The sequence below is a fragment of the Zalophus californianus genome, chromosome 3 (assembly GCF_009762305.2).
Source record: "Zalophus californianus isolate mZalCal1 chromosome 3, mZalCal1.pri.v2, whole genome shotgun sequence".
Lineage (NCBI taxonomy): Eukaryota > Metazoa > Chordata > Mammalia > Carnivora > Otariidae > Zalophus > Zalophus californianus.
Window position 1 is genome coordinate 7789424 of NC_045597.1, and position 26326 is coordinate 7815749.

The 26326-nt window shown below is 36.6% G+C and overlaps 1 pseudogene; it reads right to left on the reverse strand.

The window, feature by feature from the left end:
- Nucleotides 1-3205: 3205 nt before the first annotated feature.
- LOC113920506 lies at nt 3206-4412 on the reverse strand (annotated as a pseudogene).
- Between the last annotated feature and the right edge of the window lie 21914 nt (nt 4413-26326).

Sequence of the window (26326 nt, forward strand, 5' to 3'; positions counted from 1 at the left end):
TGACCTGAGCCGAAGGCAGACGCTTAACCAACTGAGCCACCCAGGTGCCCCCATAAGTTGTTTTTTAACAAATTCTTAAAAAGCTTTTTTGGGGAAATAATTGTAGACTCACATGCAGCTGTAAAAAATAATATAGGGAGACAGAGATACACTGTGTACCCTCTACCCAGTTTCTCCACATGGTGACATCTTGCAAAAACACAACACAATATCATAACCAGGATATGGACACTGATCCAATCAAACTACACAAAATTTCCATCACAGCAAGATCCCCCAGGTCCCCTTTTATAGACACGCCCACTTGTCTCTTACCTCTACTCTCTTCTCTCCTTAACCCCACTCCGACACTAATCTTTTCTTCATTTCTGTACTTCTGTCATTTGGGGAATATTATATAAATAGAATCAAAGAGTAAAAAGCCTTTTGCAATCGCCTTTTTCACTCAGCATAATTCTCTGCGGATCCATCCAAGTTGTTGTGTGTACCAGCAGCCTATTGCCTTATAATGTTGAGTAGGATTCCATTGTTTGGATATACCAGTTTGTTTAATCATTCACCCATGGCAGGACATCTGGCTTGATTCCACTTTATGGTTATTATGGATAAAACTTCGATGAACATTTGTGTACAGGTCTTTATCTTCACTTCTCTGGGGTAAATGCCTAGAAGTGAAACCGCAAGTTTGTATATTCAGCATTTTAAATAGCAAGCGTACTATTTTCCAGAGTGGCTGTATCATTTTCCATTTTCACTAGTAACGTATGAGCAATTCAGTTCTTCTCCATCCTCATCAGCATTTGGTGATGTCACATTTCTTTTTCTTTCCTTTTTTTTTTTTTACTTCAGCCATTCAGATAGGTGTGTGGTGATATCTCCTTGTGGTTCTAACTCACATTTCCCTAAGAGCAAATGATGTTAAACATCTCTCCTCATGTGTTCATTTGCAATCTATGTATCTTCTTCAGTGAAATGTCTCTTCATGACTTTTGCCTTGTTCTAATTGGATTGTTTGCCTTTTTACTGTTGAGTTTTAAGAGTACTTTTTTTATATTCTATGTGCTTGGTCTTTATTAGGTAAGCGGTTTGCAAATATTTCTCGCACTCTATAGCTTGTGTTTTCATCCTGCTGCCAAGTCTAAGAAGTCTTTGCCTAGCTCCACGTCACAGAAAGTTTCTCCTATTTTATAAAACAAATTTAGTTTTGCATTTAATTCCATGATCCAGTTTGAGTTAATTTCTGTGTAAGGTATAAGACTTAGGTCAGGGTTTACTTTTTTTTTTTTGCCTACAGATGTCCAATTGCTCCAGCACCATATGTTGGTAAGGTTATTTTACCTTCATTGAATTAGTTTACACCTTTGAAAAAAATCAGTTTGGAAGAAGAGTGTGGATCTGTTAGTCCTTTTGCTATTTTGGTTCTGGATCTATGTGTCTATCCCTTAGGCAGTACCACGCTACCTTAATCCTGCAGCTGTATAGTAAATTTACCATTAACTTGACCCACTGTCCTATCCCCTGGTCAGGTTATTGGGGCACCTTATGACAGCCTTGCAAAAGTGGAATTCTGGGCTCCTTCCTCACCTTTTGTTGCTGTGTTTGGAGATTAAACCACAGTATTATCTGTGGCATTTGGCTGGGGGAGAATAGTTACTGTCTAAATTTATCTGTCTTGTTAAACTTCTCTCTGGTCCTTGGGAGAGAAGGAGAAAGCTTTGGTTGTGGTTTTTTCTCTCTACACACATTGGGTTTCCAGGTCTACAGCTTCTTCAGCTCCAAGCCTGAGAAATAGCAGGCAAAAAGAAAATCCAAAAAACTCACCACCAAATATTTCCTTGGGTGTCAACGTGTCTAGCTGGTCTGCCTCTTTCTCTCCACCTTTCAGAGTCTCTTTATGTTTGTTTTATGTGTTATGTACTTTGCAGAAGGAATTGGAGAAGTACATTTACTCCACCTTCCTGAAAGCCAAAGTCTCCATTAAGATTTTTATCTTTCATTTCTATTTTTATCTAGTGGGATTAAACTGTATATCAGAAAAATGAAGGAAGAAGAAGAAGAAGAAGAAGAAGAAGAAGAAGAAGAAGAAGAAGAAGAAGAAGAAGAGAAGAAGAAGAAGAAGAAGAAGAAGAAGAAGAAGAAGAAAGAAGAAGAAGAAAGAAGAAGAAGAAGAAGAAGAAGAAAAAGAAAGAAAGAAAGAAAGAAAGAAAGAAAGAAAGAAAGAAAGAAAGAAAGAAAGAAAGAGAAGAAAGTACTCTTGTTATAATTCTTATTTTGAAGATAATGCTTCCTCTAAGGTTTTATATGCTTTCAGAACATTAAGAGAATGTTAATATAGGAACTTCTATTTTATCCATTAAAGAGATAGGAATTCATTTTATCTGTTATGAAAGTAATTATCTATGCTCATTTAATTAAGAATTTTTATAAAGAATGGATTATGCATTTTAAACTGCATATTGAATACACAATGGGAAGATCATGAGTGTTTTTTTACTTTCATTTATTAATATAATGAATAAAATATTCTAACACCAAAGCAACTTGACATTATACCTTAAGTACTACTGGGTCATGATGTATCAATGCCATGTTGAAGTTTGGATTCTGTTTCCTAATATTTTATTTGAGATATTTTAAATTGATATTCAAAAGAATGATTCATCTGTGATTTTTTGTGCTATGTTTTTGAGCTATTTTTTAATTAGAAAAAAAGAAAAGCTTTAATTTGAACAGGATTATTGGCTCTTTCTAAATAAGGAAATAATCTCTTAGTATTAAGGAAAAGATGATTGTGTCTTTTACATAGAACAGTATCCAAATCTATGGAATACAATCATATTAAGTCTCCAGAAAGTGCTAGAAACTGTTTCATCAGATTTCATAACCTTCTCAAGGTAGAGTCCCAGTCACTTATCCAGAACTAGCCCAGTACATGCCAGGATATATGCATTCATTAATATATGCACCAATTTGTTTATGCATGATCCAATCACTTAACACAATGACCCATTTCTCAAATTAAGAAATTATGTTTCAAATGGATGAAGAATCTCAGTCCAGGGTACACTATTTCTAGGAATTCTCATTCTTCACTGCTTGATTCTGTGGCTCATTATTCCACTGACCAGAGCAGAGCAGTCCAAGACTACACACTTCTTCTGGGGGCAGGCCACAGGACGTCTTCTTCTTATATAGCCAGTAGCTGCTAACACAGGCTCTCCAGAGGAACAGCCAGCCAGTACACTGGCTCTTTTTTTCATTTGCCACACTGCTGGACTATGGCTGCAGTGTGAGTCACAAAGAATTTTCTCATTGGCTTAACTACTTTAATGCACAGAAACATGGGTAGAGTCTTGTTTTTCTCTTCTTTTGAAGAAAGGTATCTTCAATGGATACTTGAATTCTCTTTAGGACGCGTAACTGAATTTCAAACTTATTATCCATTTGTCTGCCTTGGCATTTGTTGTCCAGAGCAGCTTCTGAAGAATTGTCTGGAGACTCTTTATTCCTATTTGCTTCTGTACAAGAGGCCAGTTGCAGTGGGAGGGACACTCACCCAGGTTTTATCCGGCTCCTTATTGCCTTCAGCTGAGGGATCACCTACCTGGGGAAGAGAATTACTAAGGGTGATGTGTATTCCCAGTGGTTCAATACTTTTGCCATCATTTAATTCTGCCTTCTGTAACTTTTCTGATAAATGTGACCTTTCTTTGTTCTTATTAAGGTAATATTCAATGTACTTAAGTTTATCTAGACCTTCACATACATTCCATGTGTTTTCTACGTGGCTTTCTGGGGAACCAGACTGCTTGTCTGTGTCTAGCATTATATCTTGCTTCTCATAGGTTTCTAAATCTAGGGCTCCCTTCAGTTCAGCATTACTATCTGTTCCTGAAAATTTCAGGGCTGACTGCACCTACATTTCTGTTGCAGAACTATTTTTCATGACTTAGCCTTCCTTAGCTCTTCTAGGTCAAGAGAAAGGCAATCTTTTGAGGTGTTCCTTTTGTCCATTTCACTATCAGTTTGAGAAGAAACTTCTTTCAAGTAAAAAAAGTCAACGTCTTCCCCTAAAAGTAAATTTTCTTTGGCTAGAGATTCAAATAGAGCATGAGTGACAGAAGTCTCTTTGCTGACCTTAGTCACTGTGATAGATCCATTGGTTTGTTCCGGAGAAATTCCAGTGTCTTTAACTTTCCTGACACAGAGTTGTCTGAGGGCTTCATGTGTGTGTATTTTGTTGATGTCTCCGAAGGTCTTGTTGTTTTGGAATCTGAAGAGATGGTTCTCTCTTCATTCTGCTGCTGCTTTTCCATGTTGAGAGACTTGAACTTCCTGGACCATGGAAGAGATTGTTTCCATTGCCCTCTACAATGACATTCCCACATGAAGATCCAAAAATTCCTTGCCATCGCCTGGAGAATGGTAAGATCTGGCTCAGAAAAGGATATCAACCCATTCAGTAAGTGTTTGAGCTATTTTTGATGTCAGTATAATCTTAACTTCATTTTTAAAAACTGATATTCCTTTTTTTTTTTTCTTTTACTCCGTTCCCATGTTCCATGACAGGAAAAATAGTATTTTAAAGTTTCATCATGTAATTATTGACATTTCTTGTTACATTTATTCCTAGATATTTCATTCACTATAGTAAATGAATTCCATTTTAGTGTCTTTCTTAAATAATTGATAGAACACGCTGTGAAATTACCTAGGCCTGATATTACCTAGGTATAGTTCTTGACCAAATTTATATATATAAATTGCCTAGCTATCTCATTGTGCCATAGACCTTTGACATTAAAAACACTGTACACTTGTTCTTCTGTCTATTTCCCATGAATATGTTGAAGTAAGTCACTCTGCAACTGCTAGCACCTTTTTGGTGAAAATACATACTTAAACTATGTTTGTTTAATTTTGAATGCAATGGGACAATTTTCAAAAAGAATTGCACAACGCTTAAGTTTTATATTTTTGGTTTCCTTAAATAGATATAGGTCTGAGAAAGGAAATGAGGGAAGAGATTCAGAAACTTTAGGAAGATAACAGCAGAAAGCCTGAAGGACATTGACTGGATATTGGTAATTAGGAAGAAGCAATGATTTCAAGTGACACTGAAATTTTGCTAATGCATAGGTGGGCAGATGAAGCACTCTGGACAAACTTATGAGCGTTAGGATGCGAGACATACTGGGGTAGTTACAAGGAGATGCAGCAGCCAGCCCTGGCCCCGTGGCTCACAGGCATCTTGTAAATGCTTTTTGAATGACTGTTAGATGAATTCCATACCAGAAACACTGAATTTGATGTGGATGTTTTCAGTGGTCCTGTAACCTTAAACCTGCGGGGCACTTTCAGTTTACAAAGCGCTTTCATATGCTGGCCCATTAATCCCCACAATAAACCATGGAGTAAAATATCATTAAAGCCCTCTTAGAGCTGAGGAAATGAGGCTTAGAAAGATTAAATTCTTTACTTAAGTTCTATGTTTAGTAGAAGCCAGAGATGAGGTTTAAGCCAGAGTGTTTTTGAAGCGAAAACCTGGTCTCTTTCTCTTAGTGCAGAAAGTTCCAAGTAAAAGTTGCTTCATCTCTAGAGGGGAGTGGGGTGGGGGGATGGGTTAGCCTCGTGATGGGTATTAAGGAGGGCACATTCTGCGTGGAGCACTGGGTGTTATGCACAAACAATGAATCATGGAACACTACATCAAAAACTAATGATGTAATGTATGGTGATTAACATAACAATAAAACAATTTAAAGGAAAATAAAATAAAATAAAATAAAATAAAATAAAATAAAATAAAATAAAATAAAATAAAATACAGCTTCAATAAAAAAAAAAAGTTGCTTCATCTTCCAGTAGCCAGCTATCTCAGACATATCCGAGGAAATTATAATGTCCGGAAATACACAAATAATTGTAGAGTGAGTTAAAAATGAGAGCACATCAGCCATAGGCAAGAGATTCACAAAGGTTGGGACACTGTTTTTTTGTGACCAACACAGAGGGAAACTCAATGCTGTACTTACGGGAGTGAATGACTCCCCAGAGGCTGGAGTATGCTGGAAGGATACAGATTTGTTTGGTTAAAAAAAAAAAAAAAAAAAAAAAATCAAATGCCAGAATTATGGTAAAAGAAGGACCAGTATTTGGCAACAAATTTCATGGAAGAGCTAAGGATATTGGGAAGCAAAAAGAAGGATTCCACAGGGTTCTTCTTGAGGAAAAGGTCTTACATATCAACTATAACAAACTAAGATATCTGAGGAAACTAAAATAATTCAACAACTAATATTCTTTTCTAATTTTAAGATACACCTTTTTATAGTGATTTAGATATGGGTAGAGTGTTGGTGAAGTACATGACTTACAGCTGGTGGGGTTTTGCTGACAGAATATACTACTTTTGAGAAATTTAAAAATTTCTCAACTTTGATTTCATTGCTTTGGTTTTTGTTTGAGGTCATCTTTTATGAATCTATTGGACAGTCTTTATACACATTCTATACCAGTCACTTTTTCTTGGTTCCCTTTTAACTTTTTATTTCTTTTTTATTTTAAAAGTTTTTCTCTCCGGGGTGCCTGGGTGGCTCAGTTGGTTGGGCGACTGCCTTCGGCTCAGGTCATGATCCTGGAGTTCCAGGATTGAGTCCCACATCGGGCTCCCTGCTCAGCAGGGAGTCTGCTTCTCCCTCTGACCCTCTTCCCTTTCAGGCTCTCTATCTCTCATTCTCTCTCTCTCTCAAATAAATAAAATCTTTAAAAAAAAAAGTTTTTCTCTCCTTGCTTATTCTGTTTGTCTAAAGAAATTATCTGTGTGCCTAGGTTAATATTGTTATTCATTATTTCATACCTTTCTCTACGTGCTATCACCTCATTTCTGAGTATTTCTATTTTACATTTATGCTATTGTTTTATATCTTCTATCACTTTCTTAATTTATTTTCACAGGTTTGGAAACACGTGGCTTGTTTCCCTTTGTTCTTTGCCATGACTTTTTGGAGTGCTTCTATTTTCCACAGGGTCAATATTCTATTTCAATATATCCTTTAAAAAATAGGAGTATGGGATTTAATTGTGATAATTTGTGTTGTGCTATTTTTTCTTTCTCTACAGTAAATTAGTTTTGTGGCATTTGAAGAAGTAGCAGTGGTCTGAAGAGTTTTTCTAGGCTCACAGCTCTAATGGGCTCCCTGTAATTTCCACCAATTCTTTAAGTATGTTCCCTTACCATTTGAAATCTCCTAGTGGTTTTTCTTTGTTCATTTTAAACATGCCTAACTCTTGCTTTTGCTGCTATCCTTCCACTTCTGATAAATTTAGATTCTCTTTCGAATAGTCTCTCTCCAGTGTCAGGCTCTGTTGTAGAAGGGATTTTGCAGATTCAGTAGACATCCAATTGCTCCTGTCACATCGTCTTAAATCATGGACTCATGCTAATTATCCACAAGTTAGCATATGAAAAAAATACTTAGAGTTTCAGTAGATTTTTCTCAAATTGTCCTGCCCATATTCCAGTGTATGCCTGGTGGCAATTTTGGGGTTCTCTACTTCTCACATCCACCATGTAACACCTTGCCCCCTGTCTTTCCTCCTGAAGAGATACTGATACCCAAGTCTTGAGCTGCCAGGGGTTTGTGCCCCAGCTCTTATTTCCTGATTTATTTATTTCTAAGATTTTATTTATTTATTTATTTGAGAGAGAGAGAGAGCGTGCATGCATGAGTTGGGGGAGGGACAGAGAGAGAGGAAGAAGCAGACTCCCCTCCGCCATGGAGGGCTCAATCCCAGGACCCTGAGATCATGATCTGAGCTGAAGGCAGACACTTAACCGACTGAACCACCCAGATGCCCCAATTTCCTGATTTCTTGTAGTGGGTGTCATCATGGGGTTTTGGTATTTGCTATTTTTGAGGAACAATTCCAACATTACTGTACTACAGCTGCCGTTTTCATATCCCTTCACCTGACCCCAAGGTGAGAGCATAAAGCTCAGTCTTCAGGCTTCAACTGGCATAACTGCTTCTCCTTGGATTGTGGACTCCAGTGCTTCAAAAATACATATTTCTGAATTTAACAGGATAGAATAAGCATTTATATTTGTAGGTGCCTTATTTTCTGAAACTTAAAATCTTCATATCCTTGTATAAAGCTTTATACACACACACTCAAACACACACAGTAACTGTTCATAATTAAAAACTGATTTTGATTTTCACAAAACTTTCTAAATGACATAGAATATTCTTTATCACCAAATTATCTCAAATATTCTCTTTTCTACTTTATAATTTTTATCAGATTGACAGAGCTGTTCCATTGGTTTGATTTTACTGTAGAATGGTGCCCATTTTTTTCTTTAAGACTGAAAATTCCAAATCACTCTTCCTATCCCAGTCAGAAAGAGAAAAAAGGAAATGTCTTAAACTCAAAGCAAACATTTGTAATGATTAGATAGGAATATTTTTGCAATTTCAAAGACCTAAACAATTTTTTTTTCCTCAAACACTCAAGTTTATGTATTGATTTTATTAAGAAAGTTAGTAGATGTCAAATATTTGGAAATCATTTCTCTGTTTCTTGACTGGTGATAAACTGAGAAGTAAACAATTAATCGTCTTTGAGTGGCAATAAATACTATGCTAAATACTCTGTCAGGGAAATCTTTATATGCTGGAAGCAATTTTTAAATATCAATGTAAAGATGATGCCATATTTTCCGACATAGTTATGCTAGGCATCTACTGAAGCCAAACCATTAGTGAGATTCATTACCTTGCTGGTGTCTTCATCTGAACCTTTTCAAAGGTACTCCATGGCGCATGACCATACAGCTCATGGTTTCATAAACAAGTTATCAGGGGATTGCAGCATCCCCATAGAACTCCTAACTATTCCTTTTTAACTTACTTTGATAGTTAATTTAGTCAAATGACTATATGATTAAAATTTGAAAAATAGCTCCACATATCTAGCTAATTGTTTGTTTGGTTTAACTAATTAATAGAATCTATTTAAAAATGTTTACAATCTTATGAAAGGTAATTTTGGTTTTACCACAGTAATTTTTACACTCCATAATTTCCAGCACAGTATGGCAAGTTACAAACTCATTCATGGTTTCTCTTTACTAATATCTTCTTACCAAAATATATGCTAGGTCATTCATGTAACGTTCAACACAAGAGGTCTAGCAATAAATTTAACATGCTTTTTAGCTAAATATTTTCATAGAGTTGTTTAAAACATTCTTCTGAGTAAAATTCCATTATACACACACACATGCACACACGCATGCATACACTTCTTTATCCATTCATCCAAGGACACTCAGGTTGTTTCCACATCTTGACTATTGTAAGTAATGCTGCAATAAACTCAAGGGTTCATACATCTTTTTGAGTTAGTGCTTTTATTTTCTTTGGGTAAATACCTAGCAGTAAAATTACTGGATCACGTGGTATTTTTATTTTTAATTTTTTGAGGACCCTCCATGCTGTTTTCTATAGTGGCTGCACCGATGGCAAAAATAGGTAAAGGGGATTAAGAGGTACAAACTTCTAGTTATAAAATAAATAGGTCATGGGGATGAAAAGTACCACACAGGGAATAAAGCCAGTAATATTGTAATAACTTTGTATGCTGACAGATAGTAACTCTACATATGGTGGTGAGCAATGTGTAATGCAAAGAATCGTCAGATCACTATGTTGTAAACCAGAAATTAATATAAAATCGTATGTCATCTATACTTCAATAAAAAAATAAACAAACAAATAATCATTTTTCCTTGTGATCTGTATTCCTCAGAGATTAAAAACTATTTAAAAATTTTAATCTTCCCAAACTGCTTAGATCTACAGATACAAACTGAAAACAAAAGTTTGTTAAATTCTTCATCTTCAGAAATTTCCGCACAAATAGAGATTTTAAATAACTATTACCTTTCAAGATATAGAATGACTAAAAAACCCATTTTCTTCTTTCAAAAATCTTTTAATTTTTTTATTGTTATGTGAAAAATCTTAGGCAAGTTTCAAAAGAAGGGAAGTAAAGGGATTACAATTTATTGGAAGTCTAATATTTGCCAGCCACTATGCCAGTACTCATACATGGTTTTATTGACTTCTACTCGATTTACTTACTTTGATTTAAACTTTAAAATATAGGGAAAAATAGATTTTATTGTCTTATAAATAAAATAGATTTCAGTGTCTTAATAGTATTTTAATGTCTCAAAAATAAAATAGGTTTTATTGTCTTATTGGACATGTGAAGAAACAATGAGATCAAAACCACAACTTAATCATCAGTAGGTGTGATATTTGTAGATAAGCCTCGCTGGCCCAAGTGGTGAGTTTGTTCATTTTCCTCCTCGTATGGTGTAAAGCAGGTTTGCTGGGGATAGAGAAGCCATTCATGTGGATAATTGCTCCCTGAAAAATAATAATCTATTTTTTATCTGAAGGTAGAATTTCAAAGGTAGAATTGAAATAGGATTATAATATTTACTTGCATAAGCGATACATGTTTGATACCATTTGTCTCATCTTAAAATAGGAGTTCAAACCAAATAAATAGAGATAATGTATAAATCAACTGTGAGAGGAGTTATACTTGCCTGGAAGGTAATGATCATATGAAAATGCAATTGTCATATAATTTTACTAAAAGCTCCTTTACTCTTTTTTGAAACTGAAACAGGAGTTCTCATGATTTTCGTAGTCTGTAATACCTTACAAGAAGTGCATTATAAAAAAGAAAAAAAAGAGTGCATTACAGTTAACATAGTTTAGGGCTAAATAAGCAAGTGAGAGTTAATTCTTGGCTGATGACAAACAGGCAGGGTGGTCATCAAAAAAGAAGTCACCTGTCTGTACCTCTATTTTCCTTGTCTGTGACATGCTAGGAGGATGTCAATATTCCCCATAATTTTCACTGTTACTTATGATTGTCTGAAAGTTCTAATCAATAGAATAACACAAGAAACAGATATGGGAGACACTCTTGCTGCATTAAACCTACTAGAAGACAATATAGGAACAAAACTTTCCTTTTTATACATGAGGTTTGAACTCATGACCATAAGATCAAGACCTGAGCTGAGATCAAGAGTCAGTCGCTTAACCAACTGAGCCACCCAGGTCCCCTGGAAAAAATCTCCTTGACATTGGTCAGGAAAATGATTTTTTTGGCTATGACACCAAAAGTACAGGCAATAAGGGCTGCCTGGGTGGCTCAGTCGTTAAGAGTCTGCCTTCAGCTCGGGTCATGATCCCAGAGTCCTGGGATCAAGGCCTGCATCGGGTTCCCCTCCCTCTCCCACTCCCCCTGCTTGTGTTCCCTCTCTCGCTGTGTCTCTCTCTGTCAAATAAATAAATAAATAAAATCTTTTTTTTTTTTTTAAGTACAGGCAGTAAAAGCAAAGATAGACAAATGGGATTGCATCAAACTGAAAAGCGTCTGCACAGCACAGGAAACAATTAGAGTGAAGAGACAAGCAACAGAATGAGAGAAAATAGTACAAACCATACATCTAATAAGGGGTTAATATTCAAACCAGGTAAAGAACCCCTACAACTCAAGAGCAAGGGAAAAACAATTAAAAAATAGGCAAAGTAATTGAATAGACATTTACTCCACAAAGATACACAAATGTACAACAGGTATTTGAAAAGATACTCAGCATCACTAATCATCAGGGAAAGGCAGATGCCTTAAAGAAAACAGAAAACACATACCATCTTCATACACTAGTGGATGTCTTAGATGCAAAGGACAGTTCACGAGGAAGAACCAGGCTGGACACACAAATTCTGGAATTTTCAACAACTAAATGAAGTGAAGCCAAAGACATGGATGAGTTTACCAAAGAAGGGTGGAAAGACACATGAGAACCCAGGGTCCAAATCCTGTGTCTAATGCAAGTTAACAAGAGATGGATGCTAACGACGGGGGTCCAGTGGCCTGTTAAACAAGAGCAAAAATAGGTGAAAATGGTACCTCGAAAGCACAGTGAAAAAAAATGTGGCAGAGAATGAGCTGTTTTAAGACAAATGCTGTTATGTAGGGTGACAGACTAAAACTGAGCTTGGACATGAGGAGTCCAAAATTCCAGTGAAATCCTTCAGAAAATACAATCATCTCTATTGTTTGAGATCAAGAAACAGCAACCTTACTTGCACATATTATTATAGAAACTTCAGTAAAACAGTAGCAGAACTATCTACTTTATTAAAATAAATACTTATTATTAACAAATAAGATTTGGCACAGAAATGCAAAAAAAGTTTGCATGCTCAGAAATGCAGTTACATTATCTATTGTACCAGAAGGTCAGGTGAGAAAAGCTAGACCATCATTTTTAAGGAATCTGCAAAGACATTCATGAAATTCCTCAGTAAATTATATGGAAAAACAGGCTATTTCTTCACCTAATCAATAATACATATGGATGTACTTACAGGAGGCAATCGTGGTTTTTAACTTATATTTTAGTTTTGGAGTTTTCAAAGTTTTAAAAGGTCTTTTTTTAAGAATGCATGCTATTTGGGGCAACATACATTGTTTATTTTGTTTTGGTTTTTATTTATTTGCACAAACCATTCCTTTGACACACACCATATCTGGTGACTGTTGACCTTCCTTGATCCATGTTTATGTCAGAAGCAGGTAGCCTTTGTCATGACTCCAAGTCCTCTACAGCTGATTAGAACAGAAGTGATATGAGCTGAGCTGAGATAATCTGTATGTGTACCTTGGATTCTGGATCAGTATCTTTCTGGGTGGATGAAACTGAAGATATGTAAATACTGTCCCTCTTGGTAACCAAGTTTCTCTGTCATATAAACACCAAACAAAGAAAAATCAGATTGCCAGTGAACAAGGAGGTTGCAGTGGATGAAAAGACATGCAGGAAGAAAAAGAAACACAGGCAAGACGTAAAGTGAGAGAAATATCCAGATTATCACTAATATTTTAATCCTTTTATTCTAGCCAAATTTTGACACCTATACCCCTATAATGAATACCTTTTGTTATTGAAGTCCACACAAGTTGAATAATTATATGAATCTCAAATGATGATAGGTAATATGTTAATTCCCATATTTATTTTCTATAGAGTCCTGAGGAAAAAAACTTGGAAAATGAAAAAGAGATCCTTAGATCCATTCTGCTTCTATTAAAGAAAAAAATGGGCTTTTTTTTGTATTTTTTTTTCAGGAAGGAGCATCTTTGCTTTATTTTTATTTTGTATATTTACATTTTGTTAGTTAACATATAGTGCAGTATTGATTTCCGGGGTAGAATTCAGGGATTCATCACTTAGATAGGACACCCCATGCTCATCACCCATCTAGCCCATCCCCTACCCATGTGGAGCATCTTAGGATAAAGATAGTCTCTTCCCGATAATAAATGGAAAAGAAAGAGCTCTGTAGATTATTTGGAAATCACTACATTTTGTTTTGCCATACATTATCCTAACCATTTGCTACTTAAGCTAATATTAATATTAATCTCTATGCCCTCAAGACACACCGACTGAAGGAAAAGAGACACACACTACTGGCAGGGAAAATCAGGCTGATACTAAAACCAGGCTACTGGTAGTCTCACCGAGGGTAACACATAGATATAACACACGTAACAGCAGTTGCAGCTGTAGGCCATTTTTCTACCAGTCTCCAATGGGAACTACAGCAAGTTTTCTATCTTCTTATTTCTTTTTTCTTTTTTTTTTGTTCTTCTTTAAATTTTTTATTGTTATGTTAGTCACCATACATTAAATCATTAGTTTTTGATGTAGTGTTCCACGAGTCATTGTTTGGGAATAACACCCAGTGCTCAACACAGAACGTGCCCTCTTTAATACCCATCACCAGGCTAACCCATCCCCTACCCCCCTCCCCTCTAGAACCCTCAGTTTGATTTTCAGAGTCCATCGTCTCTCATGGTTCGTCTCCCTCTCCGATTTACTCCCCTTCATTGTTCCCCTCCTGCTATCTTCTTCTTTTTTTTTTCTTAACATATGTTGCATTATTTGTTTCAGAAGTACAGATCTGTAATTCAACAGTCTTGCACGAGTCATAGTGCTCACCATAGCACATACCCTGCCCAATGTCTATCACCCAGCCACCCCATCCCTCCCACCTCCCACCACTCCAGCAACCCTCAGTTTGTTTCCTGAGATTAAGAATTCCTCATATCAGTGAGGTCATATGACACATGTCTTTCTCTGATTGACTTATTTCACTCAGCATAACACCCTCCAGTTCCATCCACGTCGTTGCAAATGGCAAGATCTCATTCCTTCTGATGGCTGTATAATATTCCATAGTGTATATATACCACTTCTTCTTTATCCATTCATCTGTCGATGGACATCTTGGCTCTTCCCATAGTTTGGCTATTGTGGATATTGCTGCTATAAACATCGGGGCGCACGTACCCCTTCGGATCCCTACATTTGTAACTTTGGGGTAAATACCCAGTAGTGGAATTGCTGGATCGTGTGGTAGCTCTATTTTCAACTTTTTGAGGAACCTCCATACTGTTTTCCAGAGTGGTTGCACCAGCTTGCATTCCCACCAACAGTGTAGGAGTGTTCCCCTTTCTCTGCATACAAGCCAACATCATTTCCTGACTTGTTAATTTTAGCCATTCTGACTGGTGTGAGGTGGTATCTCATTGAGGTTTTGATTTGGATTTCCCTGATGCCGAGTGATGTTCAGCACTTTTTCATGTGCCTGTTGGCCATTTGGATGTCTTCTTTGGAAAAATGTCTGTTCATGTCTTCTGCCCATTTCTTGATTGGATTATTTGTTCTTTGGGAGTTGAGTTTGATAAGTTCTTTATAGATTTTGGATACTAGCCCTTTATCTGATATGTCATTTGCAAGTATCTTCTCCTATTCTGTCGGTTGTCTTTTGGTTTTGTTGACTGTTTCTTTTGCTGTGCAAAAGCTTTTTATCTTGATGGGGTCCCAACAGTTCATTTTTGCCCTTGCTTCCCCTGCCTTTGGCAATGTTTCGAGGAAGAAGTTGCTGTGGCTGAGGTCAAAGAGGTTCCTGCCTGTGTTCTCCTTTAGGATTTTGATGGACTCCTGTCTCACATTTAGGTCTTTCAAACATTTTGAGTCTATTTTTGAGTGTGGTGTAAGGAAATGGTCCAGTTTCATTCTTCTGCATGAGGCTGTCCAATTTCCCCAACACCATTTGTTGAAGAGACTGTCTTTTTTCCATTGGACATTCTTTCCTGCTTTGTCAAAGATTAGTTGACCATAGAGTTGAGGGTCCATTTCTGGGCTCTCTATTCTGTTCCATTGATCGATGTATCTGTTTTTGTGCCAGTACCATATTGTCTTGATGATGACAGCTTTGTAATAAGAGCTGGAAGACTGGAATTGTGATGCTGCCAGCTTTGCATTTCTTTTTCAACATTCCTCTGGCTATTCGGGGTCTTTTTTGGTTCCATACAAATTTTAGGATTATTTGTTCCATTTCTTTGAAAAAAGTGGATGATATTTTGATGGGGATTGCATTGAAAGTGTAGATTGCTCTAGGTAGCATTGACATCTTCACAATGTTTGTTCTTCCAATCCATGAGCATGGAACATTTTTCCATTTCTTTGTGTCTTCCTCAATTTCTTTCATTAGTATTTTATAGTTTTCTGAGTGCAGATCCTTTGCCTCTTTGGTTAGATTTATTCCTAGGTATCTTATGGTTTTGGATACAATTGTAAGTGGGATCGACTCCTTAATTTCTCTCTCTTCTGTCTTGTTGTTGGTGTATAGGAATGCCACTGATTTCTGTGCACTGATTTTATATCCTGCCACTTTACTGAATTCCTGTATGAGTCCTAGCAGTTTTGGGGTGGAGTCTTTTGGGTTGTCCACATAAAGTAGCATATCATCTGCAAAGAGTGAGAGTTTGACTTCCTCTTTGCCACTTTGGATGCCTTTGATTTCTTTTTGTTGTCTGATTGCTGTGGCTAGGACTTCTAATACTATGTTGAATAGCGGTGGTGATAGTGGATATCCCCGCTGCGTTCCTGACCTTAGGGGGAAAGCTCTCAGTTTTCCGCATTGAGAATGATAATTGCAGTAGGTTTTTCATAGACGACTTTTATGATACTGAGATATGTACCCTCTATCCCTATACTCTGAGGACTTTTGATCAAGAAAGGATGCTGTACTTTGTCAAATGCTTTTTCTGCATCTATTGAGAGGATCATGTGATTCTTGTTCTTTCTTTTGTTAATATATTGTATCACGTTGATTGATTTGTGGATGTTGAACCAAACTTGCAGCCCAGGGATAAATCCCACTTGATCATGGTGAATAATCCTTTTAATGTACTGTTGGATCCTATTGGCTAGTATTTTGGTGAGAATTTTTGCATCCATGTTCATCAAGGATATTGGTCTCTCATTCTCCTTTTTGATGGGGTCTTTGTCTGGTTTTGGGATCAAGGTAATGGTGGCCTCATAAAATGAGTTTGGAAGTTTTCCTTCCATTTCTGTTTTTTGGAACAGTTTCAGGAGAATAGGTATTAATTCTTCTTTAAATGTTTGGTAGAATTCCCCTGGTAAGCCAAATGGCACTGGGCTTTTGTTTGTTGGGAGATTTTTGATGACTGCTTCAATTTCCTTAGTGGTTATAGGTCTGTTCAGGTTTTCTAATTCTTCCTGGTTCAATTTTGGTAGTTCATACATCTCTAGGAATGCATCCATTTCTTTCACGTTATCTAATTTGCTGGCATAGAATTGCTCATAATATGTTCTTATACTTGTTTGTATTTCTTTGGTGTTGGTTGTGATCTCTCCTCTTTCATTCATGATTTTGTGGATTTGGGTCATTTCTCTTTTCTTATTGATAAGTCTGGCCAGGGGTTTATCAATCTTGTTAATTCTTTCAAAGAACCAGCTCCTAGTTTCGTTGATCTGTTCTACTGTTCTTTTGGTTTCTAGTTCATGGATTTCTGCTCTGATCTTTATTATTTCTCTTCTCCTGCTGGGTTTAGGCTTTAGTTGCTGTTTTTTCTCTAGCTCCTTTAAGTGTAGGGTTAGGTTGTGTATTTGAGACCTTTCCTGTTTCTTGAGAAAGGCTTGTATTGCTATATACTTTCCTCTCAGGACTGCCTTTGTTGTATCACAAAGATTTTGAACAGTTGTGTTTTCAGTTTCATTGGTTTCCATGAATTTTTTTAATTCTTCTTTAATTTCCTGGTTGACCCATTCATTCTTTAGTAGGATGCTCTTTAGCCTCCATGTATTTGAGTTCTTTCCACCTTTCTTCTTGTGATTGAGTTCTAGTTTCAAAGCACTGTGGTCTGAAAATATGCAGGGAATAATCCCAGTCTTTTGGTACCAGTTGAGACCTGATTTGTGACCTAGGATGTGATCTGTTCTGGAGAATGTTCCATGGGCACTAGAGAAGAATGTGTATTCTGTTGCTTTGGGATGGAATGTTCTGAATATGTCTGTGAAGTCCATTTGGTCCAGTGTGTCATTTAAAGTCTTTCTTTCCTTGTTGATCTTTTGCTTAGATGATCTGTGTATTTCAGTCAGGGGGGTGTTAAAGTCCCCTACTCTTATTGTATTGTTGTCAATGTGTCTCTTTGCTTTTGTTATTAATTGCCTTATATAATTGGCTGCTCCCGTGTTCGGGGCATAGATATTTACAATTGTTAGATCTTCTTGTTGGATAGACCCTTTAAGTAGGATATAGTGTCCTTCCTGATCTCTTATTACAGTCTTTGGTTTAAAATGTAATTTGCCTGATATAAGGATTGCCACCCCAGCTTTCTTTTGGTGTCCATTAGCATGGTAAATGGTTTTCTACCCCCTCACTTTCAATCTGGGGGTGTGTTTGGGTCTAAAATGAGTCTCTTGCAGACAGCATATTGATGGATCTTGTTTTTTAATCCAATCTGATACCCTGTGTCTTTTGATTGGGGCATTGAGCCCATTTACATTCAGGGTAACTATTGAAAGATATGAATTTAGTGCCATTGTACTGCCTGTAAGGTGACTGTTAGTGTAGATTGTCTGTGTTCCTTTCTGATCTATGCTGCTTTTAGGCTCTCTCTTTGCTTAGAGAACCCTTTTCAATATTTTTTGGAGGGCTGGTTTCGTGTTTGCAAATTCCTTTAGTTTTTGTTTGTCCTGGAAGCTTTTTCTCTCTCCTTCAACTTTCAATGACAGCTTAGCTGGATATAGTATTCTTGGCTGCATATTTTTCTCATTTAGTGCTCTGAAGATATGCCAGTCCTTTCTGGCCTGCCAGGTCTCTGTGGATAGGTCTGTTGCCAGTGTAATATTTCTACCATTGTAGGTTACATATCTCTTCTCCCGAGCTGCTTTGAAGATTTTCTCTTTGTCTCTGAGACTTGTAAGTTTTACTATGAGATGTCGGCGTGTTGACCTATTTTTATTGATTTTGAGGGGGTCCTCTGTGCCTCCTGGATTTTGATGCCTGTTTCCTTCCCCACATTAGGGAGGTTCTCTGCTCTAATTTGCTCCAATATACCTTCTGCCCCTCTGTCTCTTCTTCTGGGATCCCAATTATTCTAATGTTGTTTCATCTTATCATATCTCTTATCTCTCGAATTCTGCCCTCGTGATCCAGTACTTGTTTATCTCTCTTTTTCTCAGCTTCTTTATTTTCCATCATTTGGTCTTCTATGTCACTCTTTCTCTCTTCTGCCTCATTTATCCTAGCAGTTTGTGCCCCCATTTTTGATTGCACCTCATTAATAGCGTTTTCGATTTCGACTTGGTTAGATTTTAGTTCTTTTATTTCTCCAGAAAGGGTTTCTCTAATAACTTCCATGCTTTTTTCAAGTCCAGCTAGTATCTTTTAAATTATGATTCTGAACTCTAGGTTTTCCATCATACTAATGTCCGTATTGAGTAGGTCCCTGGCAGATGGTACCACCTCTTGTTCTTTTTGTTGAGATGATTTTTTCTTCTTGTCATTTTGTCCAGAGGAGAGTAGATGAATGAGAGAACAAAATGCTAACAGTGTAACAATGTCCCCAGAAAATATACTCTAAACAAATCAGAAAAGACCTAAAACCAGGGGAAAAGAAAGGGAAAGAAAGGAAAAAGAAAGAGAAAAAAAAGGAAAAAGAAAAAGATAAAAACAAACAAAAACAGAACAAAACAAAAAAAACCAGAATATGATCAAATATGATCAGGCTAGTGCATAGATCAGTGCCACACACTAGCTTTTGGGCGTATTTTGGTCTGTTAGAAGAAAGTACCTCCTAAAATTTTAAAGAAAGAAAGACATATATGTACAAAATAAAGGTTGATACGATGAAGGGATGGAATATGTCTGTAAAGGAGAAAATTATAAAAAAATTAAAAAAGGAATTGATAAAATGTTGTTTGAAAAAAGAAAGAAGATTTAAAAAAAAAAAAGAAAAAAAAGGTAGAGAATGTGATCAGGCAGGAGACTAGAATAAAGCCATACACTAGTGATTTAGGATATATTTTGATCTGTTAGAAGAAACTGTATCCCAAATTTTAAAGAGAGAACAACTTATATATATATGCCAAAAATAAGCGTAACTACTATGAAGGGATAGAATATGACTCTAAAAATGAAAAATAAAAATGTTTCTTTTAGAAAAAGGATTGATAAGGTGTTGGTTGAAAAAGGGAAAAAGAAAAATTAAAAAAAAACAGTTAAAAAAATTAACTTTGAAAGACTGATGAATCATGGTAAAGAAAGCCATAAATTCTCTGTGCTGTATTCCCCTAGCACTGCCGTTCTCCCGTTCTCATTGATCGGTAAACTTGGTCTTGGCTGGCTGTTCATGCTGATCTTCTGGGGGAGGGGCCTGTTGCCATGGTTCCCAAATGTCTTTGCTGGAGGCGGAATTGCCCCGCCCTTCTCGGTCTGGGCTAAGCAATCTGCTCGGGTTTGCTCTCAGGAGTTTTTGTTCCCTGCAAGCTCTCAGTACAGCTTTGGAGGATGAGAGTGAAAATGGTGGCCTCCCAATCTCCACCCCAGAGGAGCCAAGAACTCGGGGCCCCGCTCCTCAGTGCGCCCCCAGAGAAAAGCAGTCAGTCACTCCCATCTCCCCAGTCTCCGGCCACACTCTGTGCTCACCCGGCCTGTGACCGAGCATTTCTATCTCTGGCACCTGACTCGGTCTGGAGTCTCCAAACCCAGCAGATCCCTGCGGTGCGCTCCCGCGCCGCTCCTCCAGGGGGAAGGAGGGGAGTCTCCCTGGCTCTGCTGCTTGTTGGGTCCCTGCTGAAGGATCAGTGGCCAACTGTCACTGATCACAGTTTATGGCAACCCCGAGCTGAGAACCCGCGCCTCGGCTCCGTCTCCGCAGCCAGCTTCCCCGCTCTGATACCTGGGAGCTCTGCTGCACTCAGGCACTCCCGGTCTTTCTGTGACCCCTGAGGGTCCTGGGACCACACTGTCCCACGAGGGTTCCAGCCCCCGCCTGACCACCGGAGCGATGTCCCTCAGCGGAGCCGACTTCTAAAAGGTCCGATTTTGTGCTCCGCGGCTCTAGCACTTGCCAGAAGCGGCCAATGGAGGCCCCCTCCCCCGCCGTCTATCCTCCCGAATATCGCCTCAGATTCACTTCTCCGCACGTCCTACCTTCCAGAAAGTGGTTGCTTTTCTGTTCAGAGAGTTGTTGCTTTTCTTTTCTTCGATTTCCTGTTGAGTTTGTAGGTGTTCAGAATGGTTTGATCCCTATTCAGCTGAATTCCTGAGACCAGATGAAATCCAGGTCTCCTACTCCTCCGCCATCTTGCTCTGCCCCCAAAAATGTTTTTCTTAGAATCAAGAAGTTTCTTTTCTTTTCTTCAAAGATTTATTTATTTATTTGAGAGAGAAAGAGCATGGGGATAGGCAGAGGGGGAGAGGTAGAGAGAATCTCAAGCAGACCCCCCCTGAGCACGGAGACTGACATGGGGTTAGCTTGATCTCAGGACCCTGAGATCTTGACCTGAGCCGAAATCAAGAGTCTGACACTTAACTGACTGAGCCAGCCAGGCACCCCAGAATCAAGAAATTTCATTCTGGCATTCTTTCTAACAATTTGAATTCCAAACAAGCAATCAATATCCAGTACAAATATTTTGAAGTGATGGCATATAGATAAGATTAAGTAAGATTAAAAACAAAAATAAGAACATGTGGCTATATTTGTTTTCAAAGCATAGACTCTTCACAATATAATTATATTGCTAACACACTGAAAATTATAATGGTGTAGAAGAACATTTTTTTAATTTAAATTTTGTTAGTTAACATACCATGCAATATTGGATGCAACTTCTAGAGTAGAATTCAGTGATTCATCACTTACATACAACACCCAGTGCTCATCATAGCAAGTACCCTCCTTAATACCCTTCTCCCATCTACCCCATCCCCCACCCACCTCCCTCCATCAACCCTCCGTTTGTTCCCTATGGTTGAGTCTCTAATCTCTTGTTTCTCTCTCTCCTCTTTTTCTTTTCACCTTTCCCATATGTTCATCTCTTTTCTTTCTTAAATTCCACATATGAGTGAAATCATATTGCATTTGTCTTTCTCTGACTTATTTCACTTAGCATAAAATATACTCTAGCTCCATCGACATAGTTATAAATGGTAAGATTTCATTTTTTGATGGCTGAGTAATATTCCATTGTGTGTGTGTGTGTGTGTGTGTGTGTGTGTGTGTGTACACCACATCTTTTTTATCCATTCATCAGTCAACGGATACTTGGGCTCTCTCCATAGTTTGGCTATTGTTGATAATGTTGCTATAAACATCAGGGTGCATTTATCCCTTCAAATCAATATTTTCATATCCTTTGGTAAAAACCTAGTAGTGCAATTGCTGGGTCATAAGGTAGTCCTATTTTTCAACTTTTTGAGGAACTCCAAACTGTTCTCCAGAGTGGCTGCACCAGTTTGCATTCCCACAATAGTACACAAGGTTTCCCCTTTCTCCACATCCTCACTGACACCTGTTGTTTCTTGTGTTGTTAATTTTAGAAGAACATTTTAAAATGTATTTTAGCTTCTGTTTATATTATTTTATAGTAATATTTTCTGATGTAAATTTTTGAGTTCTGATTGATCTAACCAAATAATGCATAAATCAAGACTAATTCAGCATTCCATAGTGATTCCGTTGCACAATAAAATCAATAAAAATACCTCTCAAGTCATGGAAGTCAGGACCCAGTAGCCCGTGTTTCTGGCTTACAATAACAAGACAGGAATAACTTTACTCTGTATGATCTTACAAATATCTTCAAATAGTGTTGCAAGAGTGCTGAAAATCAGAACAAGTTTCTAACTGATAAAAATGATTAAAGTCGTAGAATTATTGCGAGATGATATCACAGACTGGAATGAGATCAGCTAAAATAATTGCATGGCGCATCATTTTTTATCACAGAGTATTTTTCTTAGGATAGAATGTCTTTTGTATATTTTTAAATTTTGTTTTCCAACTAATGAACCACGAATATCTGTATTAATTTTCATGCATAACTGATCCATGTAGTACAATCTCATCTATTGTGTTATTAAAATGATTAGTTTTGTTATAAAATTAAATGTAATACAGATTGAAGTAGTTTGGGAAAACAGAAACAAACAAAATTGCAATATTATACTAGAAGATTCCACCACTACCATAGGCCTTCTAGGTTTTTTTCCCTACATGTTTGTATTTTTGTATGGCAGACATTAGCTTATATATAAAATATTGTCAACAGTTTCTGCATGGATTTGAATGCCAATGGTACAACTTAGATTATATTATAACAAAATGGAAAAAACAATGTTGCAGAAAAAAATGTTAAAATGCAAATAAGACTTGGCACTAATTTTGCAGCTTAGTCCATTTTTATCATGCATTAGTGTCTACCCATATGAAAGAATCAGTAAGAGGCCAAACTGACTTCCTATTTTGTAGATAAAACTTTATTGGAACATGGCCACATTCATTTGTTAACATATTGTCTACAGTGCTTTTCCACTAAAATGGCAGAATTTAGCAATTGCAGCAAAGATGGTATGGCCCACAAAGCTGGAAACATTTATTATTTACCCCCCTACTGAAAAACATTTGCCAATTCCTGCAGTAGGATATCAAAAAAATACAACACTTGGTAATGGCACCCAAAAGCTTACAGTGTATTTAGGCAAAAAAATATACACATTAAATACATAACCATCAAGAGCTGCAGTTGGTCTACTGAGTTCCCCAACCATGGTTTTCTACTTGGGAAAAATCCAGTTTGAGATAATCTTTCATGATCTTTGGTGATATGGGCAAAGTGATTTTTCTAGATAGACTAGAGTGAATTAAGAACCAACAATTTAAAAATTTGAGTTAAAGCAAATAAAAGTAACATTCTATTCCATCGATTTAGATTTTTATAAATTAACATATTTAATATAATATTGATTTATATATTTTTTTGACTTAACAACTTAAGCGTGAACCATATCTGGAATTTCCTTTAGAAGTTAAAAAAAAGGGGGTATCTGGGTGGCTCAGTTAGTTGTCTGCCTTCAGTTCGGGTCATGATCCCAGGGTCCTGGTATAGAGCCTCGTGTGGGGCTCCCTGCTCGCTGGGAGCCTGCTTCTCCCTTTCCTCCTCAGTGCTCTCTCTGGCTATCTCTCTTTCTCTTAAGTAAATAAATAAAATCTTTTTAAAAAAGGAGTTAAAAAAAGTCATGCATCTGGTTGAAAATATAGACACAGCTATAAAATCTAAACATTTTCAATCCTATGTATGTTTTATGCTTTGATAAATGACCTCCATAGAGGTAAATAAAGCCATAGGGGGAAAATTTTTTGAGAATGCAAAATTCTCCTATGGTATAGATTTTGCAGACGGATTTGTTTAATGAACTGGCTTAAGTCCTGGGGTACATAGAGAATTAATATTCTGGATGAAGAATTACATTTGAAAAAACCATATGATAATGGGGAAATATTAGGGAACGTAGAACTAAAACATTAGAATGTTAGTTAAGTTGTTTGTGCCTCTCTAATTTATGTTTTCTATTGAGGTAAGAATAGTTAACATGAGATAGACCCTACTAACATGTCTTTCAGTGCATAATACAATGTTGTTAACTATAAGCACATTGTCAAAGGGCAGATCAACATAATTTATTCATCTTGCATAATCGAAATTTTATATACATTGAACAACTTCCCATTTCCCCTTCTCTGACAACCACCATTTTACTCTCTTTCCATGACTTTGTTTTAGGTACTCATGTAAGTGGAATTATGCAGTACTTATCTTTTTTAATTGGTTTATTTCACTTACCATAACATCCTTCAGATTCATCCATGCTGTTGCATATGACAAGATACTTCTTTTTTTTAAGGCTGAATAATATTCCAGTGTGTATGTATGTATGTGTGTGTGTATAAATGTGATTACATACATATATGTGTGTATATATATATATATATACATATATAAGAATTGAAATCAGAATCTCAAAGATTTATCTGTATTTCCATGTTCATTACAGGATTATTCACATGGGAGTAATAAACATGGGAGCATAGGTATCTCTGAAATTTGTTTCAATTGTTTTGGGTGTATACCCAAAAGTGGGATTGCTGGATCAGATGCTGACTCTATTTTTAGTTTTTGAGTGACCTTTACACTGTGTTCCACGGTAGCTACACCATTTTTCACTCCCTCCAACAGTGCACATGTGTTCCCATTTCTCCATATACTCCTCCATACCTGATATTTTTTGGTTTTTGGAAAATGCCATCTTAACAACTGTGAAGTGATATCTTGTTGGGCATTTTCCTGTGGATTAGTGATGTTGAGCATCTTTTCATATGCCCATTGGCCATGTGTAGGTTTTTCTTAGAGATATATCTATTCAAGCCTTCCTCCCATTTTAATTGGGCTGTTTATTTGCTATTGAGTTGTAGGAGTTCCTTATATATTTTGAAAATGAATTCCTTATCAGATATATGGTTTACAAATATTTTTCCAATCCCAAAGGGTTTTTTTTTCACTTGTTGATGATTTCCTTTGTTGTGCAGAAGTTTGTTTGTGTTTTCATTTGATGTAGTGCCACTTGTCTATTTTTGCTTTTCCTTTGGTGCCATATCCAAGAAATCCTTGCCAAGACCAATGTTGTGAAGCTTTTTCCCTATGTTTTCTTCTAATAGTTTTATAGTTTAAGGCCTTATGTTGAAGTCTTTAATCCTTTTCAAGTTTACTATTGTGTATGGTGTAAGATAAAGGTCTAGTTTCGTTCTTTTGCATATGGATATCCAGTTTTCCCAACATCATTTGTTGAAGAGACTATCTTTTTCACATTGTGTATTCTTGGCACTTTAGTTGAGAATAATCAATCATATATATGTGAAGTTTACTTGTGGGATCTCTATTCTGTTCTGTTGGTCTATATATCTGTTTATACCTCAATACAATGTTTTTCATTACAATAGCTTATATATATATATATATAATATATTTGTTGAATTTGAATATAATATATTCAAAGATACATATGTATTTGAAATCAGGAGTGTGATAGTCCCAAATTTGTTCTTCTTTCTCAAGTTTGCTTGGACTATTTGGGGTCTCAAATCATAACATGGATTCTTCCCTACTTGATGAGACAGTCTCTGTGTCATTTCAACATGTATTTCATAAATGGAAAATGAAATATTGAAAAAAAGATTTATCTTTTCATGTGGAAGGACAGATTTTGAGCACTTTAAACTGGCATTTCCAAAACTAAAATCAGTGATCTCTTTGTTTCACTCCAAGTAGCAAATTTCAGATTTTTGAATTTCTAATATATAAGGTTCATTTTAGATCTAAATACATTACATAGCAAAATATAGTATTTTTAAATTATAAGCAATTTTAGAGATTATAAGTTTAACCCATCATTTTTTTAGCTGAGCATATTGAGATTTAGTAATATATAGAAGTAATTTGGTTATACAGTTATTAATTTTCCAAAGTAAAATAAGTTCTCAGTTTCCTAAAACAGGGTATATTCTGCCTTAATTGTGAAAAGTGGTGATTACTTCAGTATGAAAAAAGGTAAATAATAAAAGCAAAATATCAGAAACACTCATTAGGATAATTCTGGCATGTATTTTGTTGCTAGACAAACTCACTTAGGCAGTCATTGGTTTCATTGATATTTTAGGAATTATGGGAGGAATATTCACCAACACTAATGCCAGTTATGTATGTAAATCCTCTGTACAATGATGGGAGAATAACCCCAAAGTGTTTGACTTAATTAATCTTTTTCTGAGGCCCTTCACTACA